This window comes from Pyxicephalus adspersus, chromosome 1 (assembly GCF_032062135.1).
Source record: "Pyxicephalus adspersus chromosome 1, UCB_Pads_2.0, whole genome shotgun sequence".
NCBI lineage: Eukaryota > Metazoa > Chordata > Amphibia > Anura > Pyxicephalidae > Pyxicephalus > Pyxicephalus adspersus.
Genome location: NC_092858.1, coordinates 174,190,684 through 174,202,802, shown reverse-complemented (window position 1 = coordinate 174,202,802; position 12,119 = coordinate 174,190,684). Strand labels below are relative to the sequence as shown.

At 35.5% G+C, this 12,119-nt stretch overlaps 1 protein-coding gene across 1 annotated transcript in view; it reads right to left on the bottom strand.

The window, feature by feature from the left end:
• The window catches only part of ZBTB20 (zinc finger and BTB domain containing 20), a 523,160-nt gene that overhangs the window by 509,991 nt on the left and 1,050 nt on the right, over positions 1–12,119 (bottom strand). The gene's annotated exons all lie outside the window — the stretch shown is intronic.

Below are 12,119 nucleotides of genomic sequence, written 5' to 3'. Positions count from 1 at the left end.
TTTAACCTTATATGCACCCCTAAAATAATAAGTGATCTAATAGTAAAAGATGCGAAATTATCATAAAAATAGTATAATTTAGTTATTTTTTAACAAATAATAAAGGGGCAGTCTAATGAAAAGTGGTATTGTACTGGTAGTTAAACGTGGATTAAGGTAGGATAAAGTCAGACACTGGTTTCTAGTATGTCTTGCAGTGATATCTCCTTAAAATTTCATCCAGGAGAGTGCAAGCACACAAATCGAGTCTGAGGAAGGTATAAGAAACTGCTAGGTGCTTCTTCCCACATCTAATACAGCTTCACTGACTTTAAAAATATGTCCTTATGTGTTATCAAGGTACAGGTTAAAGATGGCTTTGTCAGCCGGTGCAGGATATGGTAGCAAGACCATAGCAACAAAGGATTAGATCATTCTGAAGTCAGCAAGAATATTAGATCTGAGGGGTTTCATATAAAATACTTCTTTTCATATAAAATTACTTCACCAAAAGTGTCAGGAAAACGCACCACAAGGTTCACCCTGTGGCTGAACAAATCCCTTGTGCCAGGCCTCAAAAATAGAACTGCTGGCACCTCTAATGATGAATTTTAAGCTGATCTGTATTCATACACTCACTTCTTTTTCTCCGAAGAGTGCCAGTTACAACTCTTTAAATATTATAATTTAGATCATTTATAATAAAACTGTATCCCATCTGCTGTCAGTAGCACAAATGTCTCTATTTGACTTTATATTTTATTGTATATTTAGACTTTTTAATTGGCCCCATTCCCCAAACATTCTGACAATGTCTTGCTCATTGAGTTTATACTGCAGAAACTGATCTTCCTCCAATGCTTGTAGCATGACCAAACTGGTTTTAATGACCAAAACCATTAAAAAATCAAAGCTCACTACTATCTATCTATTCCTCAGTCCCCACAGCCTACTCAGGTGAGATCCCATGCCCAGGTGCTGCCATTTGATCACATGACCAGCTGTCATGAAAACCTAAATCGACAGTTTTCCCAATATTTCAGAGATTTCTTTTTTTTTCCTTAAAAATTATGGACAAGAGAGGCAACTCATATTATTGTGTACATCCTTTTAAAAAAAATTCTTGCGCCTTTTATATTAAAACAATCTCTCAGTGAGAAAGCACAACAACATTTTAGAAAGTAACATGGTTCTTTAAGTAACTAGGATGCCAAGTATTTCAACCCTTTCTACTCTGGAAAAAAAAAACATATATTGCCACCCTTTAAATATGAATAGGCTTTTCTTTTACACCCACTACATGATGCTGTATATATAGAACATATAAAATCTTTAGCACAAACTGGAGAGCACCATATTACATTAAGCTAGGGAAAATGTAGCTTACAGAATGCCCTTCCTCATTCTTTTGAGCAGACATCTAATATATATAGTTTGCCAAAGGCACCAATGTACCGGCTTCAATTCAAGTTTTCTCAAACATCCAAAAAACATGCAGTTAAGTTGATTGGCCTTAGACTTATGCTGGGTACACACGTGCAATAATTGTCGTTGGAAAGGATCTTTTACGATCCAATGACAAAAGACTGCACAATGGATGAACAAGTGCTGTACATACAGTGCCAACGAAGCTGGGCTCTCTCCCCTTCACTTTTAATATAATCGTTTGTCATCCATGGAACTGCCAGGACAGAATGATGGACAGCAAGCGCTGTACACCCGCCATATTTTTCTCTGATATCGGCCCAAAGGCAAATATTGGACTCATCTGACATGTATTCGTAGCCTTAATGTCAATGACATATGACTGGGGTAGGGATATTACATTGTGAGCTCCCCTGAGGGACAGTTAGTGACATAATTAAGGACGTTATATTATAACTTTTCATCACACACTTTACATATGCATGCACATATTTACAGCATGGTACCGTGTTTCCCCGATTTTAGGACATCCCCATTAAGTAAGCCACCCCCGATTTTTAAAAAAATAATTAAAATAAGACACTCACCCGTTTATAAGACAGCTGAGTGATCATGAGTGACTTTCAACAATAAATGTGTACTGTAGTCTTCTTCATGGAAAAATAAGACATCCCCTGAAAATAAGACCCAGGGCATATTTTGGCATTTCAAAAAATATAAGAGAGTGCCTTATAATCGGGGAAACAGGGTAATACAGATCTATATGGAGTATTCGGCTGCATAAAGAGCTGGGGCCTGTTCACACTGATATGTTTTGGTATTCGTGTTTGCGTGGCATATGTTGCCTATTGCATAGATATGTCATGCATACTGCGGTTTGGAAAGTACAGCACAGCAACTGCACAGTTGTGAGTTGCTGTGGATTGTACTCAAGGTAAAGTGCTTTTGGGGTGCTATAAATGAATAGCAACTCTTCCATGCAAGTGCTTTGCATTGCCACGTGTATCCTTGTATAAATGTATGTTGCCATGAATTGGCGGGAACAAGCTCTTACATCTCAGTCAATTCAATTCCCTATTATTGTGAACACAGAGATAAACACAATATTTCACAACAGCTTTATCGCTACATTAAATTGTGTCACCTGTTTCCTGGTACCATATTGTTTTCAAACAATACAGGAGTGCCAAATCTATCACTCGGTGTGCATGTGTATGTTGTTAAGCAAACAAAGTTGCAAGTATATATAAGATTAATTATTTCCCAGAAAACCATCTGTTATTACAAGCAAGGTGTTCATTACGCCTTATCTGGAAGAATCTTTCTGAAGCTATTAAAGTTGCTCATGAACCGGCACTGTAGACTTGCTTGTGTGTAAAATAGTGATCAGGAGGTGTATCTATAGCTAAAATTTGGAAACAAAACCAAAAAAGGAACACTGCTCAGCTTCACATGATCACTGAACATAAACTATTACACGCTGAATTCTGCAGGATGTGGAAAGTAATGAACAGGGAATGTACAAACCTTTTGAAAAAGAAAATGGTTTTTTTATTGAACTTAAAGTAACTTTCTTAATGAGAATTTTTTATATTTTAATAACTGTCTACACTAATCAGTGCTTCAGTGTATCAAACAGTAATCCTAATAAATACTGTAAACAAAAAAAATTAAAAAAAGAAAATATGAGGTGATATGCCAGGTTTTTTTTTTTTGCTGTCAATTCTCAATTGTGTGACATATTTATATGTGCTGGGTGTTGTCCAAAAATCCTTTTACATCTTTTGATACATTTACTTGTCAATGGCTGCGAACGCACGTTCAATAATTGTCATTTTCAATGACGAAAGACTGCACGATGCATGACCGAGTGTTGTACATACACCGATCTGCTCTATGGTGAGGGGAGGGTGGAGAACGATGGAGAGGCACCCCGCTGTGTTCTCTCCCCTTCACGTCCATAACGATCGTTCGTGGACGAGCGCTGTACACACGCCAGATTCCCGTCGGATATCAGCCCTGAGGTGATTATCAGGCGAGAATCATTTGATGTGTGTATGTAGCCTAAGAAGACCTGAGGGAAATGGGAGGGCAATAAACCTGCCCCCAAAACTTAAAATATGATGCAGACACATTAAGGAACAAAGGAGAATGGTTAGAACCTATCATAGGTTTATCTGCAATATATGTCCCCAGGGCGGAGATGATTGTTTACTTCCTGTCACAGGAAGGAAGGCGCAACCTCTCCAATGGGAACACAGACAACTGTAAAACATTGCTAAAATAGTAACCAACCAGACCATCATGGTCTACCTTTAACCTATTCCAGCGTTATAAGCATTGGGCGAGTACTGGGGATACTGGGAGCCAGACAGACAGGCATCTAGTTCTTGCAAATATCCAACAATTCCTGCGTCTTTTAATAATATTATTAATTTCAGTTTATCATCATATAAATAATTTGTATAGCTCCAACATATTACGCAGCTCTGTACATTAAATAGAAGAAGCAAATGACAGACAGATACAGACATTGACATAGGAGGAGGAGAGGACATCCAGACATCAAGGGGTCTAGTAATAAAATAGTAAATCAGACATTCACTGAAATATTCCCTGATGGAGAATCAAATTCTGGCAACATAAAAACATGGAAAATTCCCAAACAGGGAATGTGTCAGTAAATGTCAAATTTACTGCATTATAAATACATCCCTAAAAGTGTAGGCCTAGGCCCATATACAAATTGACCTTTGAAAGAAAAACTTTGTGGCTTTTTTTCTTTCAAATGATCCTTATGCTTTCTTTCAGCTGTTTTTTTCTCTTTCATATGATCTTTTTTTAAATAAATGCATCCCTATACCTCACTCCCATAATATGTCTTACCAGTGTGTGCAAAATTTGGGAACTTGAGAATAATTCTCTTGGCAAGGACATTCCTGTACAATCAGGAAATCGGCTACTACTTTGATGTGCAACATAATTTATCTATAGGAAACCTATGAGAAGAGTAAATAAAAAGTACTGCACATATCAAAGCAGGATGTGGGTACAAATAAAAGCCAAAAGTAATATGAAAGTATGTTTAGTGATTTAAAAGACAAAATAGCCAATGTTCTGTTGGGAAGTTTTCCTTATGTTCTGTCTAAAAGACAATACAGGAATTCATAGAAAATATCTCCTATTTTCTATTACTTTTTGAAACAGAGACAATGGTCACCAGGACAAAGAAACATGGTGAATAACCAGTGTATTCATAGGTGGTATTAAAAACCACTACTCTAATCCCTACTCTATCCAAAAATTAAAAAAATAAATTATTTTATTAAATTTATTTCAAAAATTTAAATAAAATGTATGAATTTTAATTCATAAAAAATTAATAAGCTTTCTTTTTTATTTCTATATATAAACTGAGAAAGCAGCACTGTCTGCATGTTGTAAATTAGAATTTACATGGAGTCTACCAATAACTGCAGGTAAATCTCTAAATTTACACTGGGAAACAGCTCTGCCTATATAGGGGTTGATTTAATAAAGTATTTGAGGATGTTCACTTAGCAAAATTTATTATCAAAGCATTATTACTGTGCAAGGGGTATTTCAGTCAACTTGGTAAATGCGATGAAAATTCACTTTTCAAAGAATACCTTTTTACGTACAAGGAAAGAAAAACACGATTTTGCACATGACTAGTTGGCTGAAGTAAGCAGAGCTTCACCTCATTCACCAAGCTTAGCGAATTATCCCTTAAAGAGTGATAATTCACTTTACAGCTTAAACTCTTTTAGTAAATCAACCCCATTGTGTTTAAGGTTTGATGGCCTTCCAGAACTTACCGAAATACGATTCTGTCAGAGATAGGCTTTATTTACTGCTACAGGCCCCCAAATGGATAAGACATAAATATATTTGTTTCCAAATGGTGCATCAAAGAAAACAGTTCTAATTTTATATTTTTATTACATTTGCTTAGAATTATCCAATAAAATGCAGTTACATATCATTTGTACAGCTCATGTGAGTATAATAATGTGATAATAAATTTAAAGTGTACTTCACTACAAAACTATGTAATCCTTTACAAAAGCCAGCGTTTAGTGAGTATTCCATGCTGCAAGTTACCGCTTTACATCTTTATACCAGTAAACCATAAACATGTGGACAGCTACCAATATTCCTTAATCTATGCATATGTTAAAACACAAGCGTTTTATAATAAGCATACAGAAGGAAGCAGGAATATATAAAATGTTCCCATTGGGGTGAAGGTATCATCATGCTGAGAACTAATAGAACAGTGTATGTGCAGATGTATTATTAGAGGATGATAGCATACACACATATAGCAGTGCAGCACAGAAGTTAATTCCCAGCTGGTGGCCTAGATATGATAAGGGCTTAGAAGTATTATAGAAAGACATATGACAGCCTGATAATATTTCTATATCTGTAAAGACATATAATGGGCAAAAAATAAGAAGAATCCTAATATTAACATGCAATAGATAACATAAAAGACACAAAAGCTATAGAATATCATTAGAAACAAAAAGCAACACACACACGTTCTGAATAATAAATATATTTCTATAGAAATGTATATATATTTAATAATAATGATATATTATGTATACACACACACACACACTATATATATATATATATATATATATATATATATAAATAATATCTCAGTAATATCTCAGTAGCTCCACCAACTATATTACAATATATACAATAATATTCTTTTAACATAACATATAGAGATTTTAACAGATTTTAGCAAAATATTATCTCGGTAATATCTCAGTAGCTCCAACTATATTACAATATATACAATAATATTGTATTATTGTTTTAACATATCAGAGATTTTAGCAGTGGGACACCCATATTAATTGCATAAAAAACAAAACATTTTGTATGAGGTGTACTGGCCAAAATAAGCAGCTGATAAAAAACTGATAGTAATAATTATATTATGTATGGTAAATCTGCTGTACAGATAATCTGGCAGTTATATATTAACAAAAGAAGGGGTCATAAGAGGACACAAATGGACAGCACTGGTATAGGGGTTCCTAATGAAGGGTATGCATATTCCCTGGGATTAGATCTTTAAATAATATAAAAATACAAAAATTAAATATGATTCTGTCTTACTGTAGTTGAAAAAGAAAGTGGCAAAATCATTGCTGTGTGTCAGTCAGTCAACTCTGCCTCTAGAATTCCTTTTCAAATTGCAAATATAAAAGCAAGAAGTTTTAACTAGCTTGTGTATTCAGTTTTTACAAATAATATAATAAATTCCATAGGATTGCCTACCAATTCAAAAAAAAAAAAACATTGACATCTTTTGAAGTCATATTGGTATTTTGGATTAGTGATAATGATATTTGGATATCCTGGCAAAGGGGTTAAAGAGTAAGAACCTTCACTAGTAGTAGGAAACATATTCTGAAAATATGCAAGGGCTTCATATATAAAATAGGGAATCTCACATTCCCTTGTGGGAATATTACAGGTCCAGGTATTTCATTGGGAGTAATTGATTTCCACCACAGAATATTTGAGGGAATGTCAGATCCCCTGCTTTACACAACCTTTAGAGTTACTATTGACTGACAGCCCAGTGTAGGCCCCCAGCTGCTGAAAGATGATGAGGGTTTAATAATTATCAATTGAATTAAATATGATTTGCATGCACGGTGCAGGTGACAGTATCATAGTTTCACACATTCATAAGAGTATCTCTTACCACAAAGAATGATATGAATAAAAAATAATGTGAAATGTGATATACGCTGCAGAGACAGGTTAAGTAAAGGTTTACTGGTGGAAGACGTATAGCTCACCCTCAGAATAACAACATGATTAGGAGTAGGAGATATGCATTGCGTACTATAATTCCACAGTTGTAACCTGTCAGTGCAGGCATAATGGGGATAATAATAAAGTGTGATGTAGACTTTCCGCACACTGGCAGGTGGTTGTAATAGTAACAGGATAAACGCTAATGCTCACCACATGTTACAAACTGCTAGACCTATCTACAAACATTACACTGAATGGTGCAAAAATTGAAATTATCTTCCATGCAAAAATGTAGGAAAAATGAATTAAAGAAGGCAGCTACATGTGTGGGCAGCTTTACAACTTGATCCAGTCACAGTTTTAGACAACCTCATTCTATTTTTATGATTACGCTGGATCTTGTATGAGCCCACACACCCTAAAGAGAAACACACAATCAGCTTTATGCATGAATTTTAATATTCAACCCTAAATTAAAAATGTGCAGGCTTACCTTTTAAAAGATTAATATTTCCCTAATATTTGGCTTAAAGCCTGTGTCCATGAGGTTAGTTTGCTTCAAACTGGTTTTGAATTACAAAGGTATGGAAATGCAAAGCTGCTTGAAGCAGGTCAGAAGTAGGTCAACTGTAGGTCAATTCCCCAATCCAACACACAATATTCTGGATACTTTAGACAACTTAATTTGTCTGTGAACTACTGGTACTTAAAAGTCACCTAAAGTTTGTGAGTTGCTGCTTTAAAACCTCAGACATACAACCTCTCATGGGTGTTTCACCTGCATTCTTTAGGCAGTTGTCAGGACAGCAATAACCAGACCTCACGGGACCTCTCCTTTGACTTTTACCAAACTAAGTAAGGCTAAATACAGCAGTAAATTGATATGTGCAGAGAAACGTGACTTAAACAGCATATTCTTAAAACATCTTATTGGTACATCATATTAAAAAGTAAAGTACGAGACATTGATTTTTGCAGTGACCCAGAATGGGAACCACTGTGTCCCTTTATTTTATATAAATACAGCAGTAAATATTAATCTTTTATGGTAAGCAATCCTTCACTGATAAAATGTTTGAACATAAAAGGCAAAATATGGCAAATGTTTGCATGGAGAATTTATTTTCTAAATTCATAATTTTGGTAAGAACTGGACCTACTGAAATGGCACGGGTTTTCTTTTGTCCAAGCTTTCTGTCTGCACTAAAAGCTGTAGCAAAATAAATGACAATTCATCAGTGTAAACAAGCCTGAGTAAATCTCTTTGGAAGCAGCATGGTAGTCTGACATAGTCATGTGAAAAATATGTAAACCCTATGGAAAATATTTACTTTTTCAAACATATTTTAACAGGCAAAACTTTGATCTTCTAGCAAACACAGCTTATAGCTAAGGGTGATAAACTTGAAATAATGCAGAAGTAATATCAAGATATAATAATGTACTGTAGACAAGGTTAAAATTCACCCATGGCCCTATAAACTGGAATAGCCCCTTATGCAGAAATTAGTAATTTTTCATTACCTCCCACCAGTGTGTGCAAACAAAATTTTTCACTATTGCTCGGACTAGAGCTTGGACTAGACCAGTCCATAATCAAGTTCTTCTTTACGAGCCTAATGGATTTGCTCGTGGAGCTTTTCATTATTTTGTTAATTCTCATTAAACAGATTTTAATATACTGCACAATTAAAAAAAATACTGCCCAGACCTTGAACCATTAACATGCGTTACAGCTGGTGTGGAGTTTTTCACCTGAAACATGTCTTCTGTTTCTGTGGACAAATATCACTGTCTTTGATTCAACAGTCCATAGCACATTATTCCAGATGGTCTGATCTTTGTTTATATTTTACGACAAACCATACTCATGATCTAATGTTCTTTTTGGCCAGCAAAGGCTTCATCCTGCTTGGTGAAATCTCTTTGAGATTGTAGATTCATGCACTCTGACACCAACTGTTGCAAGATCCCACAATATAATTTTGTGGTTTTTGGAGACTTTGTTTTTTAGCATCAGTGAGCTCCTGGGTTGAATTTGCTAGGCTGGCCAGTCCAGGACAAAGTAGCAATCACTTGAGATCTAGCCCACTTGTAGATGATTTTCAGTGCTCAACCCAGAATTTTTTTCAAGCCGGGTGGGAAGAGATTTTAGGTGGGTGGCAGCCACTGTATTGTGAACAAACTCTTTGGTAACCACCCAAAAACAGCCGGGTGGGTGCTGAAAAGTGCCGGGTGGTGCGCCCAGCTAAAAGTGCCTGGGGAGAACACTGATTTTGCTCAGTTATTTTAATGATATGAATTCCCTTGCCAGACTCACATACGTCACCAACCCTTCTTCTGAGGGCCACAGAGAGCTCCTTTGATTTTGGTATGATGACACCACACATCAATAAAGAACACCAGACCCTCCATATCTGAGGATTAAATGACAGGTCCTCCCACGATACTCCCTAAGCAGGTCCTTATTATTGCCACCTAATATGTAACACCTGACTTTTTGGGGGATCTAATGTGGTGGTAAGTGTCAAGGTGTTATTATATTTTCTAGATGACAAATTTGCATGTTTATCCATTTAGATTGTGGGAGTGAATACACCATGACAATTTTATATGATTGAACAAGTAAATCAGCTTTATCTGTAGATACATTTTGATTGAAGATCTAATGTTTGGATTTTCTAAAGCATGTGATTTCCACAAAAAGTACTTTTTTTCACACAACTGTATCTTGGTGGTAATTCTAGTGCAAGGGGTGAATTGTACATGCCCCAGGTACTTTAGTGTTGGCAAAATAATGTTCTGTAGATACAGACCCACAATGCAACTATTCCCTGTCACAGTGGCAATCCTATTGCTATACAGGCATGCATAAACATCAGTGCTAGTAGTGAATAGTACTTCCAGAGTATCACAAAAATGTGTCTAAATATACTATAACTAATATATAGTATTCTCAATTTGACTCAAACATAGGAATTGGTCATTTTGCTCCTGTAATAAATGCTATTAGTAGGATATAGTATTCTCATTGTAGGATTCTCCCCAGTCTCTTTTACCCGGGCACACCACCAGGCACATTTCAGTAACCACCCAGGTGTTTTGGGGTGCTTACTGAATAGTTATATCACAATACAAGGGCTGCCACCCACCTACAGCTTCTTCCCACTCAGCCTAAAAAAAAAATTCTGGGGAGAATACTGTAGTGTAACAGACAAACATTAATATTTATTAATAGTATACAGTACTAAGCACAGAACAGTACAGTATTCAGTAGTTACCCATATTTATTGTACAGCGCTGCACAATACATTGGCACTATAGCAATACTGTTTAATATTAATAAAATAATAATATTTGAAGTATTGGTCCTCATCCTGCCATACTAATATACTATCTATTAGTTCTATGCGTGTGATGTGAGGTGTAAAAGAAATACACGATAATATATGTCCTCCACTTGTCATAATATAGTAAATAGTACTCCTATGAGTGATATTATTATCGGTAAATAATAGGATTACAGTATGGGTATAATTAGCAAATACATTAATATTATTACTCCTCCTGTCATATTAATATGGTATATACTACTCCAATATGTAAAGTGTAATAGGAATACACATTATTACCGGTTCTCTTTCCCCTCCTGTTATTTTATTATAGTATATGGTTTTTGGCGCACAGTGAAAGAGGTGTAATAAGCATACGCATTAGTACTTCTATGGGTGAGGACCATTTTCTCCTGTTAATTTATTGTAGTATATCGTACTCTGAGTGCAATGAGAAAAGTGTAATAAACATAGGCATTAGTACTTCTATGAGTGAGGTCCTCCTTCTTCTCCTGGTAATTTTTTTGTAGTATATGGTACTCCGAGTACAATGAGTGAGGGGTCATAAGCATATGCAATAGTACTTCCATGAATGAGGAGTAATAGGAACACTTTATAATCAGTCCTTCTCCTGTCATGAACACAATTAGTAGTATATAGTAATTGTTCAGACGTAAACATTAGTATGTTTTAGTCTCCTCCTGTCATATTTTGAGGAGTGGGGTGTAATAGGCATACAAATCAGTATTAATGCTCCTCCTGTCATAATATTACAGTATATAGCACTCCATTAGGTGAAGTGTAATAGGCATACGCATTAGTATTAGAACCCTTCCAGTCATATTATTACAGTATATAGTACTCCTATGGGTGAGGTGTAATTAGCATCCGTATTAGTACTCTTCCTGTCATATTATATTTAGTAATCTTATGGGTAAGGTGTAATGAGCATACACATTAGTATTAGTACTTCTACTGCTATAATATTATAGTATATAGTACTCCAATATGTGAGGTTTAAAAATACACATAATATCACAGTATATGGTACTCCTATGGGTGAGGTGTAATAAGCATACGCATTAGTACTTCTATGGGTGAGGACCTTTTTCCCCTGTTAATTTATTGTAGTATATGGTACTCTGAGTACAATGAGTAAAGTGTAATAAACATTTAGTATTAGTACTCCCCCTGTCATGTGAATATAATACTCCGGTATGTGAGGTGTGATAGTATTAGTACTCCCCCTGTCATGTGATTATAATACTCCGGTATGTGAAGTGTGATAATATTACACATTAGTTTTAGTACTCCTCCTGTCATGTGACTATAATACTCCAGTATGTGAGGTGTGATAGAAATACACATTAGTATTAATACCCCTCCTGTCATGTGACTATAATACTCCGGTATGTGAGGTGTGATAATATTAGTACTCCCCGTCATGTGATCATAATACTCCGGTATGTGAGGTGTGATAATATTAGTACTCCCCGTCATGTGATCATAATACTCCGGTATGTGTGGTGTGATAATATTAGTACTCCCCGTCATGTGATCATAATA